The sequence below is a fragment of the Triturus cristatus genome, chromosome 1_1 (assembly GCF_964204655.1).
Source record: "Triturus cristatus chromosome 1_1, aTriCri1.1, whole genome shotgun sequence".
Classification (NCBI taxonomy): domain Eukaryota; kingdom Metazoa; phylum Chordata; class Amphibia; order Caudata; family Salamandridae; genus Triturus; species Triturus cristatus.
In genome coordinates, this window is record NC_140579.1 from 1,125,857,733 (window position 1) to 1,125,885,621 (window position 27,889).

Consider the following 27,889-nt stretch of genomic DNA (forward strand, 5'->3'; position numbering starts at 1 on the left):
CTAGAGCCTAAGAACCAGGTCAGCAGAGCTGCTCTAGAGGCAGACAAACCAGGTCAGCAAAGCTGTTTGAGAGGGAGAGAACCAGGTCAGCAGAGCTGCTTTAGAGCCAGAGAACCAGGTCATCAGAGCTGCTCTAGAGCCTATGAACCAGGTCAGGAGAGCTGCTGCACGCCCAGAGAACCAGGTCAGCAGAGCTGCTGTAGAGCCAGAGAAACCTGGTCAGCAGATCTGCATTAGAGCCTAAGAAGCAGGCAAGCATAGCTGTTCTAGAGCCAGAGAATCAGGTCAGCAGAGCTGCGTTAGAGCCAGAGAACCAAGTCAGCAGAGCTGCTCTAGAGCCTAAGGATCAGGTCAGCAGAGCTGCTCTAGAGCCTAATAACTAGGTCAGCAGAGCTGCTCTAGAGCTAGATAACCAGGTCAGCAGAGCTGCTGTAGAGCCAGAGAAACCAGATCAGCAGAGCTGCTCTAGAGCCTATGGACCAGGTCAGCAGAGCTGCTCCAGGCCCAGAGAACCAGGTCAACAGAGCTGCTGTAGAGCCAGAGAAACCTGGTCAGCAGATCTGCATTAGAACCTAAGAAGCAGGCAAGCATAGCTTCTCTAGAGCCAGAGAACCAGGTCAGCAGAGCTGCTCTAGAGCCTAAGAATCAGGTCAGCAGAGCTGCTCTAGAGCCTAATAACCAGGTCAGCAGAGCTGCTCTAGAGCCAGATAACCAGGTCAGCAGAGCTGCTGTAGAGCCAGAGAAACCAGATCAGCAGAGCTGCTTTAGAGGGAGAGAACCAGGTCAGCAGAGCTGCTCTAGAGCCTAAGAACCAGGTCAGCAGAGCTGCGCTAGAGCCAGAGAACCAGGTCAGCAGAGCTGCTGTAGAGCTAGAGAAACAAGGTCAGCAGAGCTGCTTTAGAGGGAGAGAACCAGGTCAGCAGAGCTGCTCCAGAGCCTAAGAACCAGGTCAACACAGCTGCTCTAGAGCCAGAGAACCAGGTCAGCAGAGCTGCTTTAGCGCCAGAGATCCAGGTCAGCAGAGCTAATCCAGAGCCTAAGAACCAGGTCAGCACAGCTGCTCTAGAGCCAGAGAACCAGATGGTCAGCAGAGCTGCTTTAGTGCCAGAGAACCAGGTCAGCAGAGCTGCACTAGAGCCTAAGAACCAGGTCAGCAGAGCTGCTCTAGAGGCTAAGAACCAGGTCAGCAGAGCTGCTCTAGAGGCAGAGAACCAGGTCAGGAGAGCTGCTTTAGCGGGAGAGAACCAGGTCAGCAGAGCTGCTCTAGAGCCTAAGAATCAGGTCAGCAGAGCTGCTCTAGAGCCTAATAACCAGGTCAGCAGAGCTGCTCTAGAGCCAGATAACCAGGTCAGCAGAGCTGCTCTAGAGCCAGAGAAACCAGATCAGCAGAGCTGCTTTAGAAGGAGAGAACCAGGTCAGCAGAGCTGCTCTAGAGCCTAAGAACCTGGTCAGCAGAGCTGCTCTAGAGCCAGAGAACCAGGTCAGCAGAGCTGCTGTAGAGCCAGAGAACCAGGTCAGCGGAGCTGCTTTAGTGCCAGAGATCCAGGTCAGCGGAGCTAATACAGAGCCTAAGAACCAGGTCAGCACAGCTGCTCTAGAGCCAGAGAACCAGGTCAGCAGAGCTGCTTTAGCGCCAGAGAATCAGGTCAGCAGAGCTGCTTTAGAGCCAGAGAACCAGGTCAGCAGAGCTGCACTAGAGTCTAGGAACCAGGTCAGCAGAGCTGCTCTAGAGGGAGAGAACCAGGTCAGCAGAGCTGCTTTAGAGGGAGAGAACAATGTCAGCAGAGCTGCTCTAGACCCAGCGGACCAGGTCAGCCTAGCTGCTGTACAGCCAGAGAACCAGGTCAGCAGAGCTGCTCTAGAGGCTAAGAACCAGGTCAGCAGAGCTGCTCTAGAGGCAGAGAACCAGGTCAGGAGAGCTGCTCTAGAGGCAGAGAACCAAGTCAGCAGAGCTGCTTTAGAGGGAGAGAACCAGGTCAGCAGAGCTGCTATAGAGCAAGAGCACCAGGTCAGCCTAGCTGCTGTAGAGCCAGAGAACCAGGTCAGCAGAGCTGCACTAGAGCCTAAGAACAAGGTCAGCAGAGCTGCTCTAGAGCCAGAGAAGCAGGTCAGCAGAGCTGCTTTAGAGGGAGAGAACCAGGTCAGCAGAGCTGCTCTAGAGCCTAAGAACCAGGTCAGCAGAGCTGCTCTAGAGCCAGAGAACCAGGTCAGCAGAGCTGCTGTAGAGCTAGAGAAACAAGGTCAGCAGAGCTGCTTTAGAGGGAGAGAACCAGGTCAGCAGAGCTGCTCCAGAGCCTAAGAACCAGGTCAACACAGCTGCTGTAGAGCCAGAGAACCAGGTCAGCAGAGCTGCTTTAGCGCCAGAGATCCAGGTCAGCAGAGCTAATCCAGAGCCTAAGAACCAGGTCAGCACAGCTGCTCTAGAGCCAGAGAACCAGATGGTCAGCAGAGCTGCTTTAGCGCCAGAGAACCAGGTCAGCAGAGCTGCACTAGAGCCTAAGAACCAGGTCAGCAGAGCTGCTCTAGAGGCTAAGAACCAGGTCAGCAGAGCTGCTCTAGAGGCAGAGAACAAGGTCAGGAGAGCTGCTTTAACGGGAGAGAACCAGGTCAGCAGAGCTGCTCTAGAGCCAGAGGACCAGGTCAGCCTAGCTGCTGTAGAGCCAGAGAACCAGGTCAGCAGAGCTGCACTAGAGCCTAAGAACAAGGTCAGCAGAGCTGCTCTAGAGCCAGAGAAGCAGGTCAGCAGAGCTGTTTTAGAGGGAGAGAACCAGATCAGCAGAGATGCTCTAGAGACTAAGAACCAGGTCAGCACAACTGCTCTAGAGCCAGAGAACCAGGTCAGCAGAGTTGCTTTAGAGTCAGAGAACCAGGTCACCAGAGCTGCTTAAGAGCCTAAGAACTAGGTCAGAAGAGCTGCTCTAGAGCCTAAGAACCAGGTCAGCAGAGCTGCTCTAGAGGCAGACAAACCAGGTCAGCAAAGCTGCTTGAGAGGGAGAGAACCAGGTCATCAGAGCTGCTCTAGAGCCTATGAACCAGGTCAGGAGAGCTGCTGCACGCCCAGAGAACCAGGTCAGCAGAGCTGCTGTAGAGCCAGAGAAACCTGGTCAGCAGATCTGCATTAGAGCCTAAGAAGCAGGCAAGCATAGCTGTTCTAGAGCCAGAGAATCAGGTCAGCAGAGCTGCTTTAGAGCCAGAGAACCAAGTCAGCAGAGCTGCTCTAGAGCCTAAGGATCAGGTCAGCAGAGCTGCTCTAGAGCCTAATAACTAGATCAGCAGAGCTGCTCTAGAGCTAGATAACCAGGTCAGCAGAGCTGCTGTAGAGCCAGAGAAACCAGATCAGCAGAGCTGCTCTAGAGCCTATGGACCAGGTCAGCAGAGCTGCTCCAGGCCCAGAGAACCAGGTCAACAGAGCTGCTGTAGAGCCAGAGAAACCTGGTCAGCAGATCTGCATTAGAACCTAAGAAGCAGGCAAGCATAGCTTCTCTAGAGCCAGAGAACCAGGTCAGCAGAGCTGCTCTAGAGCCTAAGAATCAGGTCAGCAGAGCTGCTCTAGAGCCTAATAACCAGGTCAGCAGAGCTGCTCTAGAGCCAGATAACCAGGTCAGCAGAGCTGCTGTAGAGCCAGAGAAACCAGATCAGCAGAGCTGCTTTAGAGGGAGAGAACAAGGTCAGCAGAGCTGCTCTAGAGCCTAAGAACCAGGTCAGCAGAGCTGCTCTAGAGCCAGAGAACCAAGTCAGCAGAGCTGCTGTAGAGCTAGAGAAACAAGGTCAGCAGAGCTGCTTTAGAGGGAGAGAACCAGGTCAGCAGAGCTGCTCCCGAGCCTAATAACTAGGTCAGCAGAGCTGCTCTAGAGCTAGATAACCAGGTCAGCAGAGCTGCTGTAGAGCCAGAGAAACCAGATCAGCAGAGCTGCTCTAGAGCCTATGGACCAGGTCAGCAGAGCTGCTCCAGGCCCAGAGAACCAGGTCAACAGAGCTGCTGTAGAGCCAGAGAAACCTGGTCAGCAGAGCTGCTGTAGAGCTAGAGAAACCAGGTCAGCAGAGCTGCATTAGAGGGAGAGAACCAGGTCAGCAGAGCTGCTCTAGAGCCTAATAACCAGGTCAGCAGAGCTGCTCTAGAGCCAGATAACCAGGTCAGCAGAGCTGCTTTAGAGCCAGAGAAACCAGATCAGCAGAGCTGCTTTAGAGGGAGAGAACCAGGTCAGCAGAGCTGCTCTAGAGCATAAGAACCAGGTCAACAGAGCTGCTCTAGAGCCAGAGAACCAGGTCAGCAGAGCTGCTGTAGAGCTAGAGAAACCAGGTCAGCAGAGCTGCTTTAGAGGGAGAGAACCAGGTCAGCAGAGCTGCTCCAGAGCCTAAGAACCAGGTCAACACAGCTGCTCTAGAGCCAGAGAACCAGGTCAGCAGAGCTGCTTTAGCACCAGAGATCCAGGTCAGCAGAGCTAATCTAGAGCCTAAGAACCAGGTCAGCACAGCTGCTCTAGAGCCAGAGAACCAGGTCAGCAGAGCTGCTTTAGCGCCACAGAACCAGGTCAGCAGAGCTGCTTTAGAGCCAGAGAACCAGGTCAGCAGAGCTGCACTAGAGCCTAAGAACCAGGTCAGCAGAGCTGCTCTAGAGGCTAAGAACCAGGTCAGCAGAGCTGCTCTAGAGGCAGAGAACCAGGTCAGCAGAGCTGCTTTAGAGGGAGAGAACCAGGTCAGCAGAGCTGCTTTAGAGGGAGAGAAGCAGGTCAGCAGAGCTGCTCTAGAGCCTAAGAACCAGGTCAGCACAGCTGCTCTAGAGCCAGAGAACCAGGTCAGCAGAGCTGCTCTAGAGCCAGAGAAGCAGGTCAGTAGAGCTGTTTTAGAGGGAGAGAACCAGGTCAGCAGAGCTGCTTAAGAGCCAGAGAACCAGGTCAGCAGAGCTGCTCTAGAGCCTAAGAACCAGGTCAGCAAAGCTGCTTGAGAGGGAGAGAACCAGGTCAGCAGAGCTTCTTTAGAACCAGAGAACCAGGTCAGCAGAGCTGCTCTAGAGCCTATGAACCAGGTCAGCAGAGCTGCTCCAGGCCCAGAGAACCAGGTCAGCACAGCTGCTGTAGAGCCAGAGAAACCTGGTCAGCAGATCTGCATTAGAGCCTAAGAAACAGGCAAGAATAGCTGCTCTAGAGCCAGAGAACCAGGTCAGCTGAGCTGCTTTAGAGCCAGAGAACCAGGTCAGCAGAGCTGCTCTAGAGCCTAAGAATCAGGTCAGCAGAGCTGCTCTAGAGCCTAATAACCAGGTCAGCAGAGCTGCTCTAGAGCCAGATAACCAGATCAGCAGAGCTGCTTTAGAAGGAGAGAACCAGGTCAGCAGAGCTGCTCTAGAGCCTAAGAACCTGGTCAGCAGAGCTGCTCTAGAGCCAGAGAACCAGGTCAGCAGAGCTGCTGTAGAGCTAGAGAAACCAGGTCAGCAGAGCTGCTTTAGAGGGAGAGAACCAGGTCAGCAGAGCTGCTCCAGAGCCTAAGAACCAGGTCAGCACAGCTGCTCTAGAGCCAGAGAACCAGGTCAGCAGAGCTGCTTTAGCGCCAGAGATTCAGGTCAGCGGAGCTAATACAGAGCCTAAGAACCAGGTCAGCACAGCTGCTCTAGAGCCAGAGAACCAGGTCAGCAGAGCTGCTTTAGCGCCAGAGAACCAGGTCAGCAGAGCTGCTTTAGAGCCAGAGAACCAGGTCAGCAGAGCTGCACTAGAGTCTAAGAACCAGGTCAGCAGAGCTGCTCTAGAGCCAGAGAACCAGGTCAGCAGAGCTGCTCTAGACCCAGCGGACCAGGTCAGCCTATCTGCTGTACAGCCAGAGAACCAGGTCAGCAGAGCTGCTCTAGAGGCTAAGAACCAGGTCGGCAGAGCTGCTCTAGAGGCAGAGAACCAGGTCAGGAGAGCTGCTCTAGAGGCAGAGAACCAAGTCAGCAGAGCTGCTCTAGAGCCTAAGAACCAGGTCAGCACCGCTTCTCTAGAGCCAGAGAACCAGGTCAGCAGAGCTGCTTTAGAGTCAGAGAACCAGGTCAGTAGAGCTGCTTAAGAGCCAGAGAACCAGGTCAGCAGAGCTGCTCTAGAGCCTAAGAACCAGGTCAGCAAAGCTGCTTGAGAGGGAGAGAACCAGGTCAGCAGAGCTGCTTTAGAGCCAGAGAACCAGGTCAGCAGAGCTGCTCTGGAGCCTATGAACCAGGTCAGGAGAGCTGCTGCAGGCCCAGAGAACCAGGTCAGCAGAGCTGCTGTAGAGCCAGAGAAACCTGGTCAGCAGATCTGCATTAGAGCCTAAGAAGCAGACAAGCATAGCTGTTCTAGAGCCAGAGAATCAGGTCAGCAGAGCTGCTTTAGAGCCAGAGAACCAAGTCAGAAGAGCTGCTCTAGAGCCTAAGGATCAGGTCAGCAGAGCTGCTCTAGAGCCTAATAACTAGGTCAGCAGAGCTGCTCTAGAGCTAGATAACCAGGTCAGCAGAGCTGCTGTAGAGCCAGAGAAACCAGATCAGCAGAGCTGCTCTAGAGCCTATGGACCAGGTCAGCAGAGCTGCTCCAGGCCCAGAGAACCAGGTCAACAGAGCTGCTGTAGAGCCAGAGAAACCTGGTCAGCAGATCTGCATTAGAGCCTAAGAAGCAGGCAAGAATAGCTGCTCTAGAGCCAGAGAACCAGGTCAGCAGAGCTGCTCTAGAGCCTAAGAATCAGGTCAGCAGAGCTGCTCTAGAGCCTAATACCCAGGTTAGCAGAGCTGCTCAAGAGCCAGATAACCAGGTCAGCAGAGCTTCTGTAGAGCCAGAGAAACCAGATCAGCAGAGCTGCTTTAGAGGGAGAGAACCAGGTCAGCAGAGCTGCTCTAGAGCCTAAGAACCAGGGCAGCAGAGCTGCTCTAGAGCCAGAGAACCAGGTCAGCAGAGCTGCTGTAGAGCTAGAGAAACAAGGTCAGCAGAGCTGCTTTAGAGGGAGAGAACCAGGTCAGCAGAGCTGCTCCAGAGCCTAAGAACCAGGTCAACACAGCTGCTCTAGAGCCAGAGAACCAGGTCAGCAGAGCTGCTTTAGCGCCAGAGATCCAGGTCAGCAGAGCTAATCCAGAGCCTAAGAACCAGGTCAGCACAGCTGCTCTAGAGCCAGAGAACCAGATGGTCAGCAGAGCTGCTTTAGCGCCAGAGAACCAGGTCAGCAGAGCTGCACTAGAGCCTAAGAACCAGGTCAGCAGAGCTGCTCTAGAGGCTAAGAACCAGGTCAGCAGAGCTGCTCTAGAGGCAGAGAACCAGGTCAGGAGAGCTGCTTTAACGGGAGAGAACCATGTCAGCAGAGCTGCTCTAGAGCCAGAGGACCAGGTCAGCCTAGCTGCTGTAGAGCCAGAGAACCAGGTCAGCAGAGCTGCACTAGAGCCTAAGAACAAGGTCAGCAGAGCTGCTCTAGAGCCAGAGAAGCAGGTCAGCAGAGCTGTTTCAGAGGGAGAGAACCAGGTCAGCAGAGCTGCTCTAGAGCCTAAGAACCAGGTCAGCACAGCTGCTCTAGAGCCAGAGAACCAGGTCAGCAGAGTTGCTTTAGAGTCAGAGAACCAGGTCACCAGAGCTGCTTAAGAGCCTAAGAACCAGGTCAGCAGAGCTGCTCTAGAGCCTAAGAACCAGGTCAGCAGAGCTGCTCTAGAGACAGACAAACCAGGTCAGCAAAGCTGTTTGAGAGGGAGAGAACCACGTCAGCAGAGCTGCTTTAGAACCAGAGAACCAGGTCATCAGAGCTGCTCTAGAGCCTATGAACCAGGTCAGGAGAGCTGCTGCACGCCCAGAGAACCAGGTCAGCAGAGCTGCTGTAGAGCCAGAGAAACCTGGTCAGCAGATCTGCATTAGAGCCTAAGAAGCAGGCAAGCATAGCTGTTCTAGAGCCAGAGAATCAGGTCAGCAGAGCTGCTTTAGAGCCAGAGAACCAAGTCAGCAGAGCTGCTCTAGAGCCTAAGGATCAGGTCAGCAGAGCTGCTCTAGAGCCTAATAACTAGGTCAGCAGAGCTGCTCTAGAGCTAGATAACCAGGTCAGCAGAGCTGCTGTAGAGCCAGAGAAACCAGATCAGCAGAGCTGCTCTAGAGCCTATGGACCAGGTCAGCAGAGCTTCTCCAGGCCCAGAGAACCAGGTCAACAGAGCTGCTGTAGAGCCAGAGAAACCTGGTCAGCAGATCTGCATTAGAACCTAAGAAGCAGGCAAGCATAGCTTCTCTAGAGCCAGAGAACCAGGTCAGCAGAGCTGCTCTAGAGCCTAAGAATCAGGTCAGCAGAGCTGCTCTAGAGCCTAATAACCAGGTCAGCAGAGCTGCTCTAGAGCCAGATAACCAGGTCAGCAGAGCTGCTGTAGAGCCAGAGAAACCAGATCAGCAGAGCTGCTTTAGAGGGAGAGAACCAGGTCAGCAGAGCTGCTCTAGAGCCTAAGAACCAGGTCAGCAGAGCTGCTCTAGAGCCAGAGAACCAGGTCAGCAGAGCTGCTGTAGAGCTAGAGAAACAAGGTCAGCAGAGCTGCTTTAGAGGGAGAGAACCAGGTCAGCAGAGCTGCTCCAGAGCCTAAGAACCAGGTCAACACAGCTGCTCTAGAGCCAGAGAACCAGGTCAGCAGAGCTGCTTTAGCGCCAGAGATCCAGGTCAGCAGAGCTAATCCAGAGCCTAAGAACCAGGTCAGCACAGCTGCTCTAGAGCCAGAGAACCAGATGGTCAGCAGAGCTGCTTTAGTGCCAGAGAACCAGGTCAGCAGAGCTGCACTAGAGCCTAAGAACCAGGTCAGCAGAGCTGCTCTAGAGGCTAAGAACCAGGTCAGCAGAGCTGCTCTAGAGGCAGAGAACCAGGTCAGGAGAGCTGCTTTAGCGGGAGAGAACCAGGTCAGCAGAGCTGCTCTAGAGCCTATGAATCAGGTCAGCAGAGCTGCTCTAGAGCCTAATAACCAGGTCAGCAGAGCTGCTCTAGAGCCAGATAACCAGGTCAGCAGAGCTGCTCTAGAGCCAGAGAAACCAGATCAGCAGAGCTGCTTTAGAAGGAGAGAACCAGGTCAGCAGAGCTGCTCTAGAGCCTAAGAACCTGGTCAGCAGAGCTGCTCTAGAGCCAGAGAACCAGGTCAGCAGAGCTGCTGTAGAGCCAGAGAACCAGGTCAGCAGAGCTGCTTTAGTGCCAGAGATCCAGGTCAGCGGAGCTAATACAGAGCCTAAGAACCAGGTCAGCACAGCTGCTCTAGAGCCAGAGAAACAGGTCAGCAGAGCTGCTTTAGCGCCAGAGAACCAGGTCAGCAGAGCTGCTTTAGAGCCAGAGAACCAGGTCAGCAGAGCTGCACTAGAGTCTAAGAACCAGGTCAGCAGAGCTGCTCTAGAGGCAGAGAACCAGGTCAGCAGAGCTGCTTTAGAGGGAGAGAACAATGTCAGCAGAGCTGCTCTAGACCCAGCGGACCAGGTAAGCCTAGCTGCTGTACAGCCAGAGAACCAGGTCAGCAGAGCTGCTCTAGAGGCTAAGAACCAGGTCAGCAGAGCTGCTCTAGAGGCAGAGAACCAGGTCAGGAGAGCTGCTCTAGAGGCAGAGAACCAAGTCAGCAGAGCTGCTTTAGAGGGAGAGAACCAGGTCAGCAGAGCTGCTATAGAGCCAGAGCACCAGGTCAGCCTAGCTGCTGTAGAGCCAGAGAACCAGGTCAGCAGAGCTGCACTAGAGCCTAAGAACAAGGTCAGCAGAGCTGCTCTAGAGCCAGAGAAGCAGGTCAGCAGAGCTGCTTTAGAGGGAGAGAACCAGGTCAGCAGAGCTGCTCTAGAGCCTAAGAACCAGGTCAGCAGAGCTGCTCTAGAGCCAGAGAACCAGGTCAGCAGAGCTGCTGTAGAGCTAGAGAAACAAGGTCAGCAGAGCTGCTTTAGAGGGAGAGAACCAGGTCAGCAGAGCTGCTCCAGAGCCAGAGAACCAGGTCAGCAGAGCTGCTTTAGCGCCAGAGATCCAGGTCAGCAGAGCTAATCCAGAGCCTAAGAACCAGGTCAGCACAGCTGCTCTAGAGCCAGAGAACCAGATGGTCAGCAGAGCTGCTTTAGCGCCAGAGAACCAGGTCAGCAGAGCTGCACTAGAGCCTAAGAACCAGGTCAGCAGAGCTGCTCTAGAGGCTAAGAACCAGGTCAGCAGAGCTGCTCTAGAGGCAGAGAACAAGGTCAGGAGAGCTGCTTTAACGGGAGAGAACCAGGTCAGCAGAGCTGCTCTAGAGCCAGAGGACCAGGTCAGCCTAGCTGCTGTAGAGCCAGAGAACCAGGTCAGCAGAGCTGCACTAGAGCCTAAGAACAAGGTCAGCAGAGCTGCTCTAGAGCCAGAGAAGCAGGTCAGCAGAGCTGTTTTAGAGGGAGAGAACCAGATCAGCAGAGATGCTCTAGAGCCTAAGAACCAGGTCAGCACAGCTGCTCTAGAGCCAGAGAACCAGGTCAGCAGAGTTGCTTTAGAGTCAGAGAACCAGGTCACCAGAGCTGCTTAAGAGCCTAAGAACCAGGTCAGCAGAGCTGCTCTAGAGCCTAAGAACCAGGTCAGCAGAGCTGCTCTAGAGGCAGACAAACCAGGTCAGCAAAGCTGCTTGAGAGGGAGAGAACCAGGTCAGCAGAGCTGATTTAGAGCCAGAGAACCAGGTCATCAGAGCTGCTCTAGAGCCTATGAACCAGGTCAGGAGAGCTGCTGCACGCCCAGAGAACCAGGTCAGCAGAGCTGCTGTAGAGCCAGAGAAACCTGGTCAGCAGATCTGCATTAGAGCCTAAGAAGCAGGCAAGCATAGCTGTTCTAGAGCCAGAGAATCAGGTCAGCAGAGCTGCTTTAGAGCCAGAGAACCAAGTCAGCAGAGCTGCTCTAGAGCCTAAGGATCAGGTCAGCAGAGCTGCTCTAGAGCCTAATAACTAGGTCAGCAGAGCTGCTCTAGAGCTAGATAACCAGGTCAGCAGAGCTGCTGTAGAGCCAGAGAAACCAGATCAGCAGAGCTGCTCTAGAGCCTATGGACCAGGTCAGCAGAGCTGCTCCAGGCCCAGAGAACCAGGTCAACAGAGCTGCTGTAGAGCCAGAGAAACCTGGTCAGCAGATCTGCATTAGAGCCTAAGAAGCAGGCAAGCATAGCTTCTCTAGAGCCAGAGAACCAGGTCAGCAGAGATGCTCTAGAGCCTAAGAATCAGGTCAGCAGAGCTGCTCTAGAGCCTAATAACCAGGTCAGCAGAGCTGCTCTAGAGCCAGATAACCAGGTCAGCAGAGCTGCTCTAGAGCCAGAGAAACCAGATCAGCAGAGCTGCTTTAGAGGGAGAGAACCAGGTCAGCAGAGCTGCTCTAGAGCATAAGAACCAGGTCAACAGAGCTGCTCTAGAGCCAGAGAACCAGGTCAGCAGAGCTGCTGTAGAGCTAGAGAAACCAGGTCAGCAGAGCTGCTTTAGAGGGAGAGAACCAGGTCAGCAGAGCTGCTCCAGAGCCTAAGAACCAGGTCAACACAGCTGCTCTAGAGCCAGAGAACCAGGTCAGCAGAGCTGCTTTAGCACCAGAGATCCAGGTCAGCAGAGCTAATCTAGAGCCTAAGAACCAGGTCAGCACAGCTGCTCTAGAGCCAGAGAACCAGGTCAGCAGAGCTGCTTTAGCGCCACAGAACCAGGTCAGCAGAGCTGCTTTAGAGCCAGAGAACCAGGTCAGCAGAGCTGCACTAGAGCCTAAGAACCAGGTCAGCAGAGCTGCTCTAGAGGCTAAGAACCAGGTCAGCAGAGCTGCTCTAGAGGCAGAGAACCAGGTCAGCAGAGCTGCTTTAGAGGGAGAGAACCAGGTCAGCAGAGCTGCTCTAGGGCCAGAGGACCAGGTCAGCCTAGCTGCTGTAGAGCCAGAGAACCAGGTCAGCAGAGCTGCACTAGAGCCTAAGAACAAGGTCAGCAAAGCTGCTCTAGAGCCAGAGAAGCAGGTCAGCAGAGCTGCTTTAGAGGGAGAGAACCAGGTCAGCAGAGCTGCTCTAGAGCCTAAGAACCAGGTCAGCACAGCTGCTCTAGAGCCAGAGAACCAGGTCAGCAGAGCTGCTCTAGAGCCAGAGAAGCAGGTCAGTAGAGCTGTTTTAGAGGGAGAGAACCAGGTCAGCAGAGCTGCTTAAGAGCCAGAGAACCAGGTCAGCAGAGCTGCTCTAGAGCCTAAGAACCAGGTCAGCAAAGCTGCTTGAGAGGGAGAGAACCAGGTCAGCAGAGCTGCTTTAGAACCAGAGAACCAGGTCAGCAGAGCTGCTCTAGAGCCTATGAACCAGGTCAGCAGAGCTGCTCCAGGCCCAGAGAACCAGGTCAGCACAGCTGCTGTAGAGCCAGAGAAACCTGGTCAGCAGATCTGCATTAGAGCCTAAGAAACAGGCAAGAATAGCTGCTCTAGAGCCAGAGAACCAGGTCAGCTGAGCTGCTTTAGAGCCAGAGAACCAGGTCAGCAGAGCTGCTCTAGAGCCTAAGAATCAGGTCAGCAGAGCTGCTCTAGAGCCTAATAACCAGGTCAGCAGAGCTGCTCTAGAGCCAGATAACCAGGTCAGCAGAGCTGCTCTAGAGCCAGAGAAACCAGATCAGCAGAGCTGCTTTAGAAGGAGAGAACCAGGTCAGCAGAGCTGCACTAGAGCCTAAGAACCTGGTCAGCAGAGCTGCTCTAGAGCCAGAGAACCAGGTCAGCAGAGCTGCTGTAGAGCTAGAGAAACCAGGTCAGCAGAGCTGCTTTAGAGGGAGAGAACCAGGTCATCAGAGCTGCTCCAGAGCCTAAGAACCAGGTCAGCACAGCTGCTCTAGAGCCAGAGAACCAGGTCAGCAGAGCTGCTTTAGCGCCAGAGATCCAGGTCAGCGGAGCTAATACAGAGCCTAAGAACCAGGTCAGCACAGCTGCTCTAGAGCCAGAGAACCAGGTCAGCAGAGCTGCTTTAGCGCCAGAGAACCAGGTCAGCAAAGCTGCTTTAGAGCCAGAGAACGAGGTCAGCAGAGCTGCACTAGAGTCTAAGAACCAGATCAGCAGAGCTGCTCTAGAGCCAGAGAACCAGGTCAGCAGAGCTGCTCTAGACCCAGCGGACCAGGTCAGCCTAGCTGCTGTACAGCCAGAGAACCAGGTCAGCAGAGCTGCTCTAGAGGCTAAGAACCAGGTCGGCAGAGCTGCTCTACAGGCAGAGAACCAGGTCAGGAGAGCTGCTCTAGAGGCAGAGAACCAAGTCAGCAGAGCTGCTTTAGAGGGAGAGAACCAGGTCAGCAGAGCTGCTATAGAGCCAGAGCACCAGGTCAGCCTAGCTGCTGTAGAGCCAGAGAACCAGGTCAGCAGAGCTGCACTAGAGCCTAAGAACAAGGTCAGCAGAGCTGCTCTAGAGCCAGAGAAGCAGGTCAGCAGAGCTGCTTTAGCGGGAGAGAACCAGGTCAGCAGAGCTGCTCTAGAGCCTAAGAACCAGGTCAGCACCGCTGCTCTAGAGCCAGAGAACCAGGTCAGCAGAGCTGCTTTAGAGTCAGAGAACCAGGTCAGTAGAGCTGCTTAAGAGCCAGAGAACCAGGTCAGGAGAGCTGCTCTAAAGCCTATGAACCAGATCAGCAAAGCTGCTTGAGCGGGAGAGAACCAGGTCAGCAGAGCTGCTTTAGAGCCAGAGAACCAGGTCAGCAGAGCTGCTCTGGAGCCTATGAACCAGGTCAGCAGAGCTGCTCCAGACCCAGAGAACCAGGTCAGCAGAGCTGCTGTAGAGCCAGAGAAACCTGGTCAGCAGATCTGCATTAGAGCCTAAGAAGCAGGCAAGAATAGCTGCTCTAGAGCCAGAGAACCAGGTCAGCAGAGCTGCTCTAGAGCCTAAGAATCAGGTCAGCAGAGCTGCTCTAGAGCCTAATACCCAGGTCAGCAGAGCTGCTCAAGAGCCAGATAACCAGGTCAGCAGAGCTTCTGTAGAGCCAGAGAAACCAGATCAGCAGAGCTGCTTTAGAGGGAGAGAACCAGGTCAGCAGAGCTGCTCTAGAGCCTAAGAACCAGGGCAGCAGAGCTGCTCTAGAGCCAGAGAACCAGGTCAGCAGAGCTGCTGTAGAGCTAGAGAAACAAGGTCAGCAGAGCTGCTTTAGAGGGAGAGAACCAGGTCAGCAGAGCTGCTCCAGAGCCTAAGAACCAGGTCAACACAGCTGCTCTAGAGCCAGAGAACCAGGTCAGCAGAGCTGCTTTAGCGCCAGAGATCCAGGTCAGCAGAGCTAATCCAGAGCCTAAGAACCAGGTCATCACAGCTGCTCTAGAGCCAGAGAACCAGATGGTCAGCAGAGCTGCTTTAGCGCCAGAGAACCAGGTCAGCAGAGCTGCACTAGAGCCTAAGAACCAGGTCAGCAGAGCTGCTCTAGAGGCTAAGAACCAGGTCAGCAGAGCTGCTCTAGAGGCAGAGAACCAGGTCAGGAGAGCTGCTTTAACGGGAGAGAACCAGGTCAGCAGAGCTGCTCTAGAGCCAGAGGACCAGGTCAGCCTAGCTGCTGTAGAGCCAGAGAACCAGGTCAGCAGAGCTGCACTAGAGCCTAAGAACAAGGTCAGCAGAGCTGCTCTAGAGCCAGAGAAGCAGGTCAGCAGAGCTGTTTTAGAGGGAGAGAACCAGGTCAGCAGAGCTGCTCTAGAGCCTAAGAACCAGGTCAGCACAGCTGCTCTAGAGCCAGAGAACCAGGTCAGCAGAGTTGCTTTAGAGTCAGAGAACCAGGTCACCAGAGCTGCTTAAGAGCCTAAGAACCAGGTCAGCAGAGCTGCTCTAGAGCCTAAGAACCAGGTCAGCAGAGCTGCTCTAGAGGCAGACAAACCAGGTCAGCAAAGCTGTTTGAGAGGGAGAGAACCAGGTCAGCAGAGCTGCTTTAGAGCCAGAGAACCAGGTCATCAGAGCTGCTCTAGAGCCTATGAACCAGGTCAGGAGAGCTGCTGCACGCCCAGAGAACCAGGTCAGCAGAGCTGCTGTAGAGCCAGAGAAACCTGGTCAGCAGATCTGCATTAGAGCCTAAGAAGCAGGCAAGCATAGCTGTTCTAGAGCCAGAGAATCAGGTCAGCAGAGCTGCGTTAGAGCCAGAGAACCAAGTCAGCAGAGCTGCTCTAGAGCCTAAGGATCAGGTCAGCAGAGCTGCTCTAGAGCCTAATAACTAGGTCAGCAGAGCTGCTCTAGAGCTAGATAACCAGGTCAGCAGAGCTGCTGTAGAGCCAGAGAAACCAGATCAGCAGAGCTGCTCTAGAGCCTATGGACCAGGTCAGCAGAGCTGCTCCAGGCCCAGAGAACCAGGTCAACAGAGCTGCTGTAGAGCCAGAGAAACCTGGTCAGCAGATCTGCATTAGAACCTAAGAAGCAGGCAAGCATAGCTTCTCTAGAGCCAGAGAACCAGGTCAGCAGAGCTGCTCTAGAGCCTAAGAATCAGGTCAGCAGAGCTGCTCTAGAGCCTAATAACCAGGTCAGCAGAGCTGCTCTAGAGCCAGATAACCAGGTCAGCAGAGCTGCTGTAGAGCCAGAGAAACCAGATCAGCAGAGCTGCTTTAGAGGGAGAGAACCAGGTCAGCAGAGCTGCTCTAGAGCCTAAGAACCAGGTCAGCAGAGCTGCGCTAGAGCCAGAGAACCAGGTCAGCAGAGCTGCTGTAGAGCTAGAGAAACAAGGTCAGCAGAGCTGCTTTAGAGGGAGAGAACCAGGTCAGCAGAGCTGCTCCAGAGCCTAAGAACCAGGTCAACACAGCTGCTCTAGAGCCAGAGAACCAGGTCAGCAGAGCTGCTTTAGCGCCAGAGATCCAGGTCAGCAGAGCTAATCCAGAGCCTAAGAACCAGGTCAGCACAGCTGCTCTAGAGCCAGAGAACCAGATGGTCAGCAGAGCTGCTTTAGCGCCAGAGAACCAGGTCAGCAGAGCTGCACTAGAGCCTAAGAACCAGGTCAGCAGAGCTGCTCTAGAGGCTAAGAACCAGGTCAGCAGAGCTGCTCTAGAGGCAGAGAACCAGGTCAGGAGAGCTGCTTTAGCGGGAGAGAACCAGGTCAGCAGAGCTGCTCTAGAGCCTAAGAATCAGGTCAGCAGAGCTGCTCTAGAGCCTAATAACCAGGTCAGCAGAGCTGCTCTAGAGCCAGATAACCAGGTCAGCAGAGCTGCTCTAGAGCCAGAGAAACCAGATCAGCAGAGCTGCTTTAGAAGGAGAGAACCAGGTCAGCAGAGCTGCTCTAGAGCCTAAGAACCTGGTCAGCAGAGCTGCTCTAGAGCCAGAGAACCAGGTCAGCAGAGCTGCTGTAGAGCCAGAGAACCAGGTCAGCGGAGCTGCTTTAGTGCCAGAGATCCAGGTCAGCGGAGCTAATACAGAGCCTAAGAACCAGGTCAGCACAGCTGCTCTAGAGCCAGAGAACCAGGTCAGCAGAGCTGCTTTAGCGCCAGAGAATCAGGTCAGCAGAGCTGCTTTAGAGCCAGAGAACCAGGTCAGCAGAGCTGCACTAGAGTCTAGGAACCAGGTCAGCAGAGCTGCTCTAGAGGGAGAGAACCAGGTCAGCAGAGCTGCTTTAGAGGGAGAGAACAATGTCAGCAGAGCTGCTCTAGACCCAGCGGACCAGGTCAGCCTAGCTGCTGTACAGCCAGAGAACCAGGTCAGCAGAGCTGCTCTAGAGGCTAAGAACCAGGTCAGCAGAGCTGCTCTAGAGGCAGAGAACCAGGTCAGGAGAGCTGCTCTAGAGGCAGAGAACCAAGTCAGCAGAGCTGCTTTAGAGGGAGAGAACCAGGTCAGCAGAGCTGCTATAGAGCAAGAGCACCAGGTCAGCCTAGCTGCTGTAGAGCCAGAGAACCAGGTCAGCAGAGCTGCACTAGAGCCTAAGAACAAGGTCAGCAGAGCTGCTCTAGAGCCAGAGAAGCAGGTCAGCAGAGCTGCTTTAGAGGGAGAGAACCAGGTCAGCAGAGCTGCTCTAGAGCCTAAGAACCAGGTCAGCAGAGCTGCTCTAGAGCCAGAGAACCAGGTCAGCAGAGCTGCTGTAGAGCTAGAGAAACAAGGTCAGCAGAGCTGCTTTAGAGGGAGAGAACCAGGTCAGCAGAGCTGCTCCAGAGCCTAAGAACCAGGTCAACACAGCTGCTGTAGAGCCAGAGAACCAGGTCAGCAGAGCTGCTTTAGCGCCAGAGATCCAGGTCAGCAGAGCTAATCCAGAGCCTAAGAACCAGGTCAGCACAGCTGCTCTAGAGCCAGAGAACCAGATGGTCAGCAGAGCTGCTTTAGCGCCAGAGAACCAGGTCAGCAGAGCTGCACTAGAGCCTAAGAACCAGGTCAGCAGAGCTGCTCTAGAGGCTAAGAACCAGGTCAGCAGAGCTGCTCTAGAGGCAGAGAACAAGGTCAGGAGAGCTGCTTTAACGGGAGAGAACCAGGTCAGCAGAGCTGCTCTAGAGCCAGAGGACCAGGTCAGCCTAGCTGCTGTAGAGCCAGAGAACCAGGTCAGCAGAGCTGCACTAGAGCCTAAGAACAAGGTCAGCAGAGCTGCTCTAGAGCCAGAGAAGCAGGTCAGCAGAGCTGTTTTAGAGGGAGAGAACCAGATCAGCAGAGATGCTCTAGAGACTAAGAACCAGGTCAGCACAACTGCTCTAGAGCCAGAGAACCAGGTCAGCAGAGTTGCTTTAGAGTCAGAGAACCAGGTCACCAGAGCTGCTTAAGAGCCTAAGAACTAGGTCAGAAGAGCTGCTCTAGAGCCTAAGAACCAGGTCAGCAGAGCTGCTCTAGAGGCAGACAAACCAGGTCAGCAAAGCTGCTTGAGAGGGAGAGAACCAGGTCATCAGAGCTGCTCTAGAGCCTATGAACCAGGTCAGGAGAGCTGCTGCACGCCCAGAGAACCAGGTCAGCAGAGCTGCTGTAGAGCCAGAGAAACCTGGTCAGCAGATCTGCATTAGAGCCTAAGAAGCAGGCAAGCATAGCTGTTCTAGAGCCAGAGAATCAGGTCAGCAGAGCTGCTTTAGAGCCAGAGAACCAAGTCAGCAGAGCTGCTCTAGAGCCTAAGGATCAGGTCAGCAGAGCTGCTCTAGAGCCTAATAACTAGATCAGCAGAGCTGCTCTAGAGCTAGATAACCAGGTCAGCAGAGCTGCTGTAGAGCCAGAGAAACCAGATCAGCAGAGCTGCTCTAGAGCCTATGGACCAGGTCAGCAGAGCTGCTCCAGGCCCAGAGAACCAGGTCAACAGAGCTGCTGTAGAGCCAGAGAAACCTGGTCAGCAGATCTGCATTAGAACCTAAGAAGCAGGCAAGCATAGCTTCTCTAGAGCCAAAGAACCAGGTCAGCAGAGCTGCTCTAGAGCCTAAGAATCAGGTCAGCAGAGCTGCTCTAGAGCCTAATAACCAGGTCAGCAGAGCTGCTCTAGAGCCAGATAACCAGGTCAGCAGAGCTGCTGTAGAGCCAGAGAAACCAGATCAGCAGAGCTGCTTTAGAGGGAGAGAACAAGGTCAGCAGAGCTGCTCTAGAGCCTAAGAACCAGGTCAGCAGAGCTGCTCTAGAGCCAGAGAACCAAGTCAGCAGAGCTGCTGTAGAGCTAGAGAAACAAGGTCAGCAGAGCTGCTTTAGAGGGAGAGAACCAGGTCAGCAGAGCTGCTCCCGAGCCTAATAACTAGGTCAGCAGAGCTGCTCTAGAGCTAGATAACCAGGTCAGCAGAGCTGCTGTAGAGCCAGAGAAACCAGATCAGCAGAGCTGCTCTAGAGCCTATGGACCAGGTCAGCAGAGCTGCTCCAGGCCCAGAGAACCAGGTCAACAGAGCTGCTGTAGAGCCAGAGAAACCTGGTCAGCAGAGCTGCTGTAGAGCTAGAGAAACCAGGTCAGCAGAGCTGCATTAGAGGGAGAGAACCAGGTCAGCAGAGCTGCTCTAGAGCCTAATAACCAGGTCAGCAGAGCTGCTCTAGAGCCAGATAACCAGGTCAGCAGAGCTGCTTTAGAGCCAGAGAAACCAGATCAGCAGAGCTGCTTTAGAGGGAGAGAACCAGGTCAGCAGAGCTGCTCTAGAGCATAAGAACCAGGTCAACAGAGCTGCTCTAGAGCCAGAGAACCAGGTCAGCAGAGCTGCTGTAGAGCTAGAGAAACCAGGTCAGCAGAGCTGCTTTAGAGGGAGAGAACCAGGTCAGCAGAGCTGCTCCAGAGCCTAAGAACCAGGTCAACACAGCTGCTCTAGAGCCAGAGAACCAGGTCAGCAGAGCTGCTTTAGCACCAGAGATCCAGGTCAGCAGAGCTAATCTAGAGCCTAAGAACCAGGTCAGCACAGCTGCTCTAGAGCCAGAGAACCAGGTCAGCAGAGCTGCTTTAGCGCCACAGAACCAGGTCAGCAGAGCTGCTTTAGAGCCAGAGAACCAGGTCAGCAGAGCTGCACTAGAGCCTAAGAACCAGGTCAGCAGAGCTGCTCTAGAGGCTAAGAACCAGGTCAGCAGAGCTGCTCTAGAGGCAGAGAACCAGGTCAGCAGAGCTGCTTTAGAGGGAGAGAACCAGGTCAGCAGAGCTGCTTTAGAGGGAGAGAAGCAGGTCAGCAGAGCTGCTCTAGAGCCTAAGAACCAGGTCAGCACAGCTGCTCTAGAGCCAGAGAACCAGGTCAGCAGAGCTGCTCTAGAGCCAGAGAAGCAGGTCAGTAGAGCTGTTTTAGAGGGAGAGAACCAGGTCAGCAGAGCTGCTTAAGAGCCAGAGAACCAGGTCAGCAGAGCTGCTCTAGAGCCTAAGAACCAGGTCAGCAAAGCTGCTTGAGAGGGAGAGAACCAGGTCAGCAGAGCTTCTTTAGAACCAGAGAACCAGGTCAGCAGAGCTGCTCTAGAGCCTATGAACCAGGTCAGCAGAGCTGCTCCAGGCCCAGAGAACCAGGTCAGCACAGCTGCTGTAGAGCCAGAGAAACCTGGTCAGCAGATCTGCATTAGAGCCTAAGAAACAGGCAAGAATAGCTGCTCTAGAGCCAGAGAACCAGGTCAGCTGAGCTGCTTTAGAGCCAGAGAACCAGGTCAGCAGAGCTGCTCTAGAGCCTAAGAATCAGGTCAGCAGAGCTGCTCTAGAGCCTAATAACCAGGTCAGCAGAGCTGCTCTAGAGCCAGATAACCAGATCAGCAGAGCTGCTTTAGAAGGAGAGAACCAGGTCAGCAGAGCTGCTCTAGAGCCTAAGAACCTGGTCAGCAGAGCTGCTCTAGAGCCAGAGAACCAGGTCAGCAGAGCTGCTGTAGAGCTAGAGAAACCAGGTCAGCAGAGCTGCTTTAGAGGGAGAGAACCAGGTCAGCAGAGCTGCTCCAGAGCCTAAGAACCAGGTCAGCACAGCTGCTCTAGAGCCAGAGAACCAGGTCAGCAGAGCTGCTTTAGCGCCAGAGATTCAGGTCAGCGGAGCTAATACAGAGCCTAAGAACCAGGTCAGCACAGCTGCTCTAGAGCCAGAGAACCAGGTCAGCAGAGCTGCTTTAGCGCCAGAGAACCAGGTCAGCAGAGCTGCTTTAGAGCCAGAGAACCAGGTCAGCAGAGCTGCACTAGAGTCTAAGAACCAGGTCAGCAGAGCTGCTCTAGAGCCAGAGAACCAGGTCAGCAGAGCTGCTCTAGACCCAGCGGACCAGGTCAGCCTATCTGCTGTACAGCCAGAGAACCAGGTCAGCAGAGCTGCTCTAGAGGCTAAGAACCAGGTCGGCAGAGCTGCTCTAGAGGCAGAGAACCAGGTCAGGAGAGCTGCTCTAGAGGCAGAGAACCAAGTCAGCAGAGCTGCTCTAGAGCCTAAGAACCAGGTCAGCACCGCTTCTCTAGAGCCAGAGAACCAGGTCAGCAGAGCTGCTTTAGAGTCAGAGAACCAGGTCAGTAGAGCTGCTTAAGAGCCAGAGAACCAGGTCAGCAGAGCTGCTCTAGAGCCTAAGAACCAGGTCAGCAAAGCTGCTTGAGAGGGAGAGAACCAGGTCAGCAGAGCTGCTTTAGAGCCAGAGAACCAGGTCAGCAGAGCTGCTCTGGAGCCTATGAACCAGGTCAGGAGAGCTGCTGCAGGCCCAGAGAACCAGGTCAGCAGAGCTGCTGTAGAGCCAGAGAAACCTGGTCAGCAGATCTGCATTAGAGCCTAAGAAGCAGACAAGCATAGCTGTTCTAGAGCCAGAGAATCAGGTCAGCAGAGCTGCTTTAGAGCCAGAGAACCAAGTCAGCAGAGCTGCTCTAGAGCCTAAGGATCAGGTCAGCAGAGCTGCTCTAGAGCCTAATAACTAGGTCAGCAGAGCTGCTCTAGAGCTAGATAACCAGGTCAGCAGAGCTGCTGTAGAGCCAGAGAAACCAGATCAGCAGAGCTGCTCTAGAGCCTATGGACCAGGTCAGCAGAGCTGCTCCAGGCCCAGAGAACCAGGTCAACAGAGCTGCTGTAGAGCCAGAGAAACCTGGTCAGCAGATCTGCATTAGAGCCTAAGAAGCAGGCAAGAATAGCTGCTCTAGAGCCAGAGAACCAGGTCAGCAGAGCTGCTCTAGAGCCTAAGAATCAGGTCAGCAGAGCTGCTCTAGAGCCTAATACCCAGGTTAGCAGAGCTGCTCAAGAGCCAGATAACCAGGTCAGCAGAGCTTCTGTAGAGCCAGAGAAACCAGATCAGCAGAGCTGCTTTAGAGGGAGAGAACCAGGTCAGCAGAGCTGCTCTAGAGCCTAAGAACCAGGGCAGCAGAGCTGCTCTAGAGCCAGAGAACCAGGTCAGCAGAGCTGCTGTAGAGCTAGAGAAACAAGGTCAGCAGAGCTGCTTTAGAGGGAGAGAACCAGGTCAGCAGAGCTGCTCCAGAGCCTAAGAACCAGGTCAACACAGCTGCTCTAGAGCCAGAGAACCAGGTCAGCAGAGCTGCTTTAGCGCCAGAGATCCAGGTCAGCAGAGCTAATCCAGAGCCTAAGAACCAGGTCAGCACAGCTGCTCTAGAGCCAGAGAACCAGATGGTCAGCAGAGCTGCTTTAGCGCCAGAGAACCAGGTCAGCAGAGCTGCACTAGAGCCTAAGAACCAGGTCAGCAGAGCTGCTCTAGAGGCTAAGAACCAGGTCAGCAGAGCTGCTCTAGAGGCAGAGAACCAGGTCAGGAGAGCTGCTTTAACGGGAGAGAACCATGTCAGCAGAGCTGCTCTAGAGCCAGAGGACCAGGTCAGCCTAGCTGCTGTAGAGCCAGAGAACCAGGTCAGCAGAGCTGCACTAGAGCCTAAGAACAAGGTCAGCAGAGCTGCTCTAGAGCCAGAGAAGCAGGTCAGCAGAGCTGTTTCAGAGGGAGAGAACCAGGTCAGCAGAGCTGCTCTAGAGCCTAAGAACCAGGTCAGCACAGCTGCTCTAGAGCCAGAGAACCAGGTCAGCAGAGTTGCTTTAGAGTCAGAGAACCAGGTCACCAGAGCTGCTTAAGAGCCTAAGAACCAGGTCAGCAGAGCTGCTCTAGAGCCTAAGAACCAGGTCAGCAGAGCTGCTCTAGAGACAGACAAACCAGGTCAGCAAAGCTGTTTGAGAGGGAGAGAACCACGTCAGCAGAGCTGCTTTAGAACCAGAGAACCAGGTCATCAGAGCTGCTCTAGAGCCTATGAACCAGGTCAGGAGAGCTGCTGCACGCCCAGAGAACCAGGTCAGCAGAGCTGCTGTAGAGCCAGAGAAACCTGGTCAGCAGATCTGCATTAGAGCCTAAGAAGCAGGCAAGCATAGCTGTTCTAGAGCCAGAGAATCAGGTCAGCAGAGCTGCTTTAGAGCCAGAGAACCAAGTCAGCAGAGCTGCTCTAGAGCCTAAGGATCAGGTCAGCAGAGCTGCTCTAGAGCCTAATAACTAGGTCAGCAGAGCTGCTCTAGAGCTAGATAACCAGGTCAGCAGAGCTGCTGTAGAGCCAGAGAAACCAGATCAGCAGAGCTGCTCTAGAGCCTATGGACCAGGTCAGCAGAGCTTCTCCAGGCCCAGAGAACCAGGTCAACAGAGCTGCTGTAGAGCCAGAGAAACCTGGTCAGCAGATCTGCATTAGAACCTAAGAAGCAGGCAAGCATAGCTTCTCTAGAGCCAGAGAACCAGGTCAGCAGAGCTGCTCTAGAGCCTAAGAATCAGGTCAGCAGAGCTGCTCTAGAGCCTAATAACCAGGTCAGCAGAGCTGCTCTAGAGCCAGATAACCAGGTCAGCAGAGCTGCTGTAGAGCCAGAGAAACCAGATCAGCAGAGCTGCTTTAGAGGGAGAGAACCAGGTCAGCAGAGCTGCTCTAGAGCCTAAGAACCAGGTCAGCAGAGCTGCTCTAGAGCCAGAGAACCAGGTCAGCAGAGCTGCTGTAGAGCTAGAGAAACAAGGTCAGCAGAGCTGCTTTAGAGGGAGAGAACCAGGTCAGCAGAGCTGCTCCAGAGCCTAAGAACCAGGTCAACACAGCTGCTCTAGAGCCAGAGAACCAGGTCAGCAGAGCTGCTTTAGCGCCAGAGATCCAGGTCAGCAGAGCTAATCCAGAGCCTAAGAACCAGGTCAGCACAGCTGCTCTAGAGCCAGAGAACCAGATGGTCAGCAGAGCTGCTTTAGTGCCAGAGAACCAGGTCAGCAGAGCTGTACTAGAGCCTAAGAACCAGGTCAGCAGAGCTGCTCTAGAGGCTAAGAACCAGGTCAGCAGAGCTGCTCTAGAGGCAGAGAACCAGGTCAGGAGAGCTGCTTTAGCGGGAGAGAACCAGGTCAGCAGAGCTGCTCTAGAGCCTATGAATCAGGTCAGCAGAGCTGCTCTAGAGCCTAATAACCAGGTCAGCAGAGCTGCTCTAGAGCCAGATAACCAGGTCAGCAGAGCTGCTCTAGAGCCAGAGAAACCAGATCAGCAGAGCTGCTTTAGAAGGAGAGAACCAGGTCAGCAGAGCTGCTCTAGAGCCTAAGAACCTGGTCAGCAGAGCTGCTCTAGAGCCAGAGAACCAGGTCAGCAGAGCTGCTGTAGAGCCAGAGAACCAGGTCAGCAGAGCTGCTTTAGTGCCAGAGATCCAGGTCAGCGGAGCTAATACAGAGCCTAAGAACCAGGTCAGCACAGCTGCTCTAGAGCCAGAGAAACAGGTCAGCAGAGCTGCTTTAGCGCCAGAGAACCAGGTCAGCAGAGCTGCTTTAGAGCCAGAGAACCAGGTCAGCAGAGCTGCACTAGAGTCTAAGAACCAGGTCAGCAGAGCTGCTCTAGAGGCAGAGAACCAGGTCAGCAGAGCTGCTTTAGAGGGAGAGAACAATGTCAGCAGAGCTGCTCTAGACCCAGCGGACCAGGTAAGCCTAGCTGCTGTACAGCCAGAGAACCAGGTCAGCAGAGCTGCTCTAGAGGCTAAGAACCAGGTCAGCAGAGCTGCTCTAGAGGCAGAGAACCAGGTCAGGAGAGCTGCTCTAGAGGCAGAGAACCAAGTCAGCAGAGCTGCTTTAGAGGGAGAGAACCAGGTCAGCAGAGCTGCTATAGAGCCAGAGCACCAGGTCAGCCTAGCTGCTGTAGAGCCAGAGAACCAGGTCAGCAGAGCTGCACTAGAGCCTAAGAACAAGGTCAGCAGAGCTGCTCTAGAGCCAGAGAAGCAGGTCAGCAGAGCTGCTTTAGAGGGAGAGAACCAGGTCAGCAGAGCTGCTCTAGAGCCTAAGAACCAGGTCAGCAGAGCTGCTCTAGAGCCAGAGAACCAGGTCAGCAGAGCTGCTGTAGAGCTAGAGAAACAAGGTCAGCAGAGCTGCTTTAGAGGGAGAGAACCAGGTCAGCAGAGCTGCTCCAGAGCCTAAGAACCAGGTCAACACAGCTGCTCTAGAGCCAGAGAACCAGGTCAGCAGAGCTGCTTTAGCGCCAGAGATCCAGGTCAGCAGAGCTAATCCAGAGCCTAAGAACCAGGTCAGCACAGCTGCTCTAGAGCCAGAGAACCAGATGGTCAGCAGAGCTGCTTTAGCGCCAGAGAACCAGGTCAGCAGAGCTGCACTAGAGCCTAAGAACCAGGTCAGCAGAGCTGCTCTAGAGGCTAAGAACCAGGTCAGCAGAGCTGCTCTAGAGGCAGAGAACAAGGTCAGGAGAGCTGCTTTAACGGGAGAGAACCAGGTCAGCAGAGCTGCTCTAGAGCCAGAGGACCAGGTCAGCCTAGCTGCTGTAGAGCCAGAGAACCAGGTCAGCAGAGCTGCACTAGAGCCTAAGAACAAGGTCAGCAGAGCTGCTCTAGAGCCAGAGAAGCAGGTCAGCAGAGCTGTTTTAGAGGGAGAGAACCAGATCAGCAGAGATGCTCTAGAGCCTAAGAACCAGGTCAGCACAGCTGCTCTAGAGCCAGAGAACCAGGTCAGCAGAGTTGCTTTAGAGTCAGAGAACCAGGTCACCAGAGCTGCTTAAGAGCCTAAGAACCAGGTCAGCAGAGCTGCTCTAGAGCCTAAGAACCAGGTCAGCAGAGCTGCTCTAGAGGCAGACAAACCAGGTCAGCAAAGCTGCTTGAGAGGGAGAGAACCAGGTCAGCAGAGCTGATTTAGAGCCAGAGAACCAGGTCATCAGAGCTGCTCTAGAGCCTATGAACCAGGTCAGGAGAGCTGCTGCACGCCCAGAGAACCAGGTCAGCAGAGCTGCTGTAGAGCCAGAGAAACCTGGTCAGCAGATCTGCATTAGAGCCTAAGAAGCAGGCAAGCATAGCTGTTCTAGAGCCAGAGAATCAGGTCAGCAGAGCTGCTTTAGAGCCAGAGAACCAAGTCAGCAGAGCTGCTCTAGAGCCTAAGGATCAGGTCAGCAGAGCTGCTCTAGAGCCTAATAACTAGGTCAGCAGAGCTGCTCTAGAGCTAGATAACCAGGTCAGCAGAGCTGCTGTAGAGCCAGAGAAACCAGATCAGCAGAGCTGCTCTAGAGCCTATGGACCAGGTCAGCAGAGCTGCTCCAGGCCCAGAGAACCAGGTCAACAGAGCTGCTGTAGAGCCAGAGAAACCTGGTCAGCAGATCTGCATTAGAACCTAAGAAACAGGCAAGCATAGCTTCTCTAGAGCCAGAGAACCAGGTCAGCAGAGCTGCTCTAGAGCCTAAGAATCAGGTCAGCAGAGCTGCTCTAGAGCCTAATAACCAGGTCAGCAGAGCTGCTCTAGAGCCAGATAACCAGGTCAGCAGAGCTGCTGTAGAGCCAGAGAAACCAGATCAGCAGAGCTGCTTTAGAGGGAGAGAACCAGGTCAGCAGAGCTGCTCTAGAGCCTAAGAACCAGGTCAGCAGAGCTGCTCTAGAGCCTAAGAACCAGGTCAGCAGAGCTGCTCTAGAGCCAGAGAACCAGGTCAGCAGAGCTGCTGTAGAGCTAGAGAAACAAGGTCAGCAGAGCTGCTTTAGAGGGAGAGAACCAGGTCAGCAGAGCTGCTCCCGAGCCTAAGAACCAGGTCAACACAGCTGCTCTAAAGCCAGAGAACCAGATGGTCAGCAGAGCTGCTTTAGCGCCAGAGAACCAGGTCAGCAGAGCTGCACTAGAGCCTAAGAACCAGGTCAGCAGAGCTGCTCTAGAGGCTAAGAACCAGGTCAGCAGAGCTGCTCTAGAGGCAGAGAACCAGGTCAGGAGAGCTGCTTTAGAGGGAGAGAACCAGGTCAGCAGAGCTGCTCTAGAGCCAGAGGACCAGGTCAGCAGAGCTGCTTTAGCGCCAGAGAACCAGGTCAGCAGAGCTGCTTTAGAGCCAGAGAACCAGGTCAGCAGAGCTAATCCAGAGCCTAAGAACCAGGTCATCACAGCTGCTCTAGAGCCAGAGAACCAGATGGTCAGCAGAGCTGCTTTAGCGCCAGAGAACCAGGTCAGCAGAGCTGCACTAGAGCCTAAGAACCAGGTCAGCAGAGCTGCTCTAGAGGCTAAGAACCAGGTCAGCAGAGCTGCTCTAGAGGCAGAGAACCAGGTCAGGAGAGCTGCTTTAACGGGAGAGAACCAGGTCAGCAGAGCTGCTCTAGAGCCAGAGGACCAGGTCAGCCTAGCTGCTGTAGAGCCAGAGAACCAGGTCAGCAGAGCTGCACTAGAGCCTAAGAACAAGGTCAGCAGAGCTGCTCTAGAGCCAGAGAAGCAGGTCAGCAGAGCTGTTTTAGAGGGAGAGAACCAGATCAGCAGAGATGCTCTAGAGACTAAGAACCAGGTCAGCACAACTGCTCTAGAGCCAGAGAACCAGGTCAGCAGAGTTGCTTTAGAGTCAGAGAACCAGGTCACCAGAGCTGCTTAAGAGCCTAAGAACTAGGTCAGAAGAGCTGCTCTAGAGCCTAAGAACCAGGTCAGCAGAGCTGCTCTAGAGGCAGACAAACCAGGTCAGCAAAGCTGCTTGAGAGGGAGAGAACCAGGTCATCAGAGCTGCTCTAGAGCCTATGAACCAGGTCAGGAGAGCTGCTGCACGCCCAGAGAACCAGGTCAGCAGAGCTGCTGTAGAGCCAGAGAAACCTGGTCAGCAGATCTGCATTAGAGCCTAAGAAGCAGGCAAGCATAGCTGTTCTAGAGCCAGAGAATCAGGTCAGCAGAGCTGCTTTAGAGCCAGAGAACCAAGTCAGCAGAGCTGCTCTAGAGCCTAAGGATCAGGTCAGCAGAGCTGCTCTAGAGCCTAATAACTAGATCAGCAGAGCTGCTCTAGAGCTAGATAACCAGGTCAGCAGAGCTGCTGTAGAGCCAGAGAAACCAGATCAGCAGAGCTGCTCTAGAGCCTATGGACCAGGTCAGCAGAGCTGCTCCAGGCCCAGAGAACCAGGTCAACAGAGCTGCTGTAGAGCCAGAGAAACCTGGTCAGCAGATCTGCATTAGAACCTAAGAAGCAGGCAAGCATAGCTTCTCTAGAGCCAGAGAACCAGGTCAGCAGAGCTGCTCTAGAGCCTAAGAATCAGGTCAGCAGAGCTGCTCTAGAGCCTAATAACCAGGTCAGCAGAGCTGCTCTAGAGCCAGATAACCAGGTCAGCAGAGCTGCTGTAGAGCCAGAGAAACCAGATCAGCAGAGCTGCTTTAGAGGGAGAGAACAAGGTCAGCAGAGCTGCTCTAGAGCCTAAGAACCAGGTCAGCAGAGCTGCTCTAGAGCCAGAGAACCAAGTCAGCAGAGCTGCTGTAGAGCTAGAGAAACAAGGTCAGCAGAGCTGCTTTAGA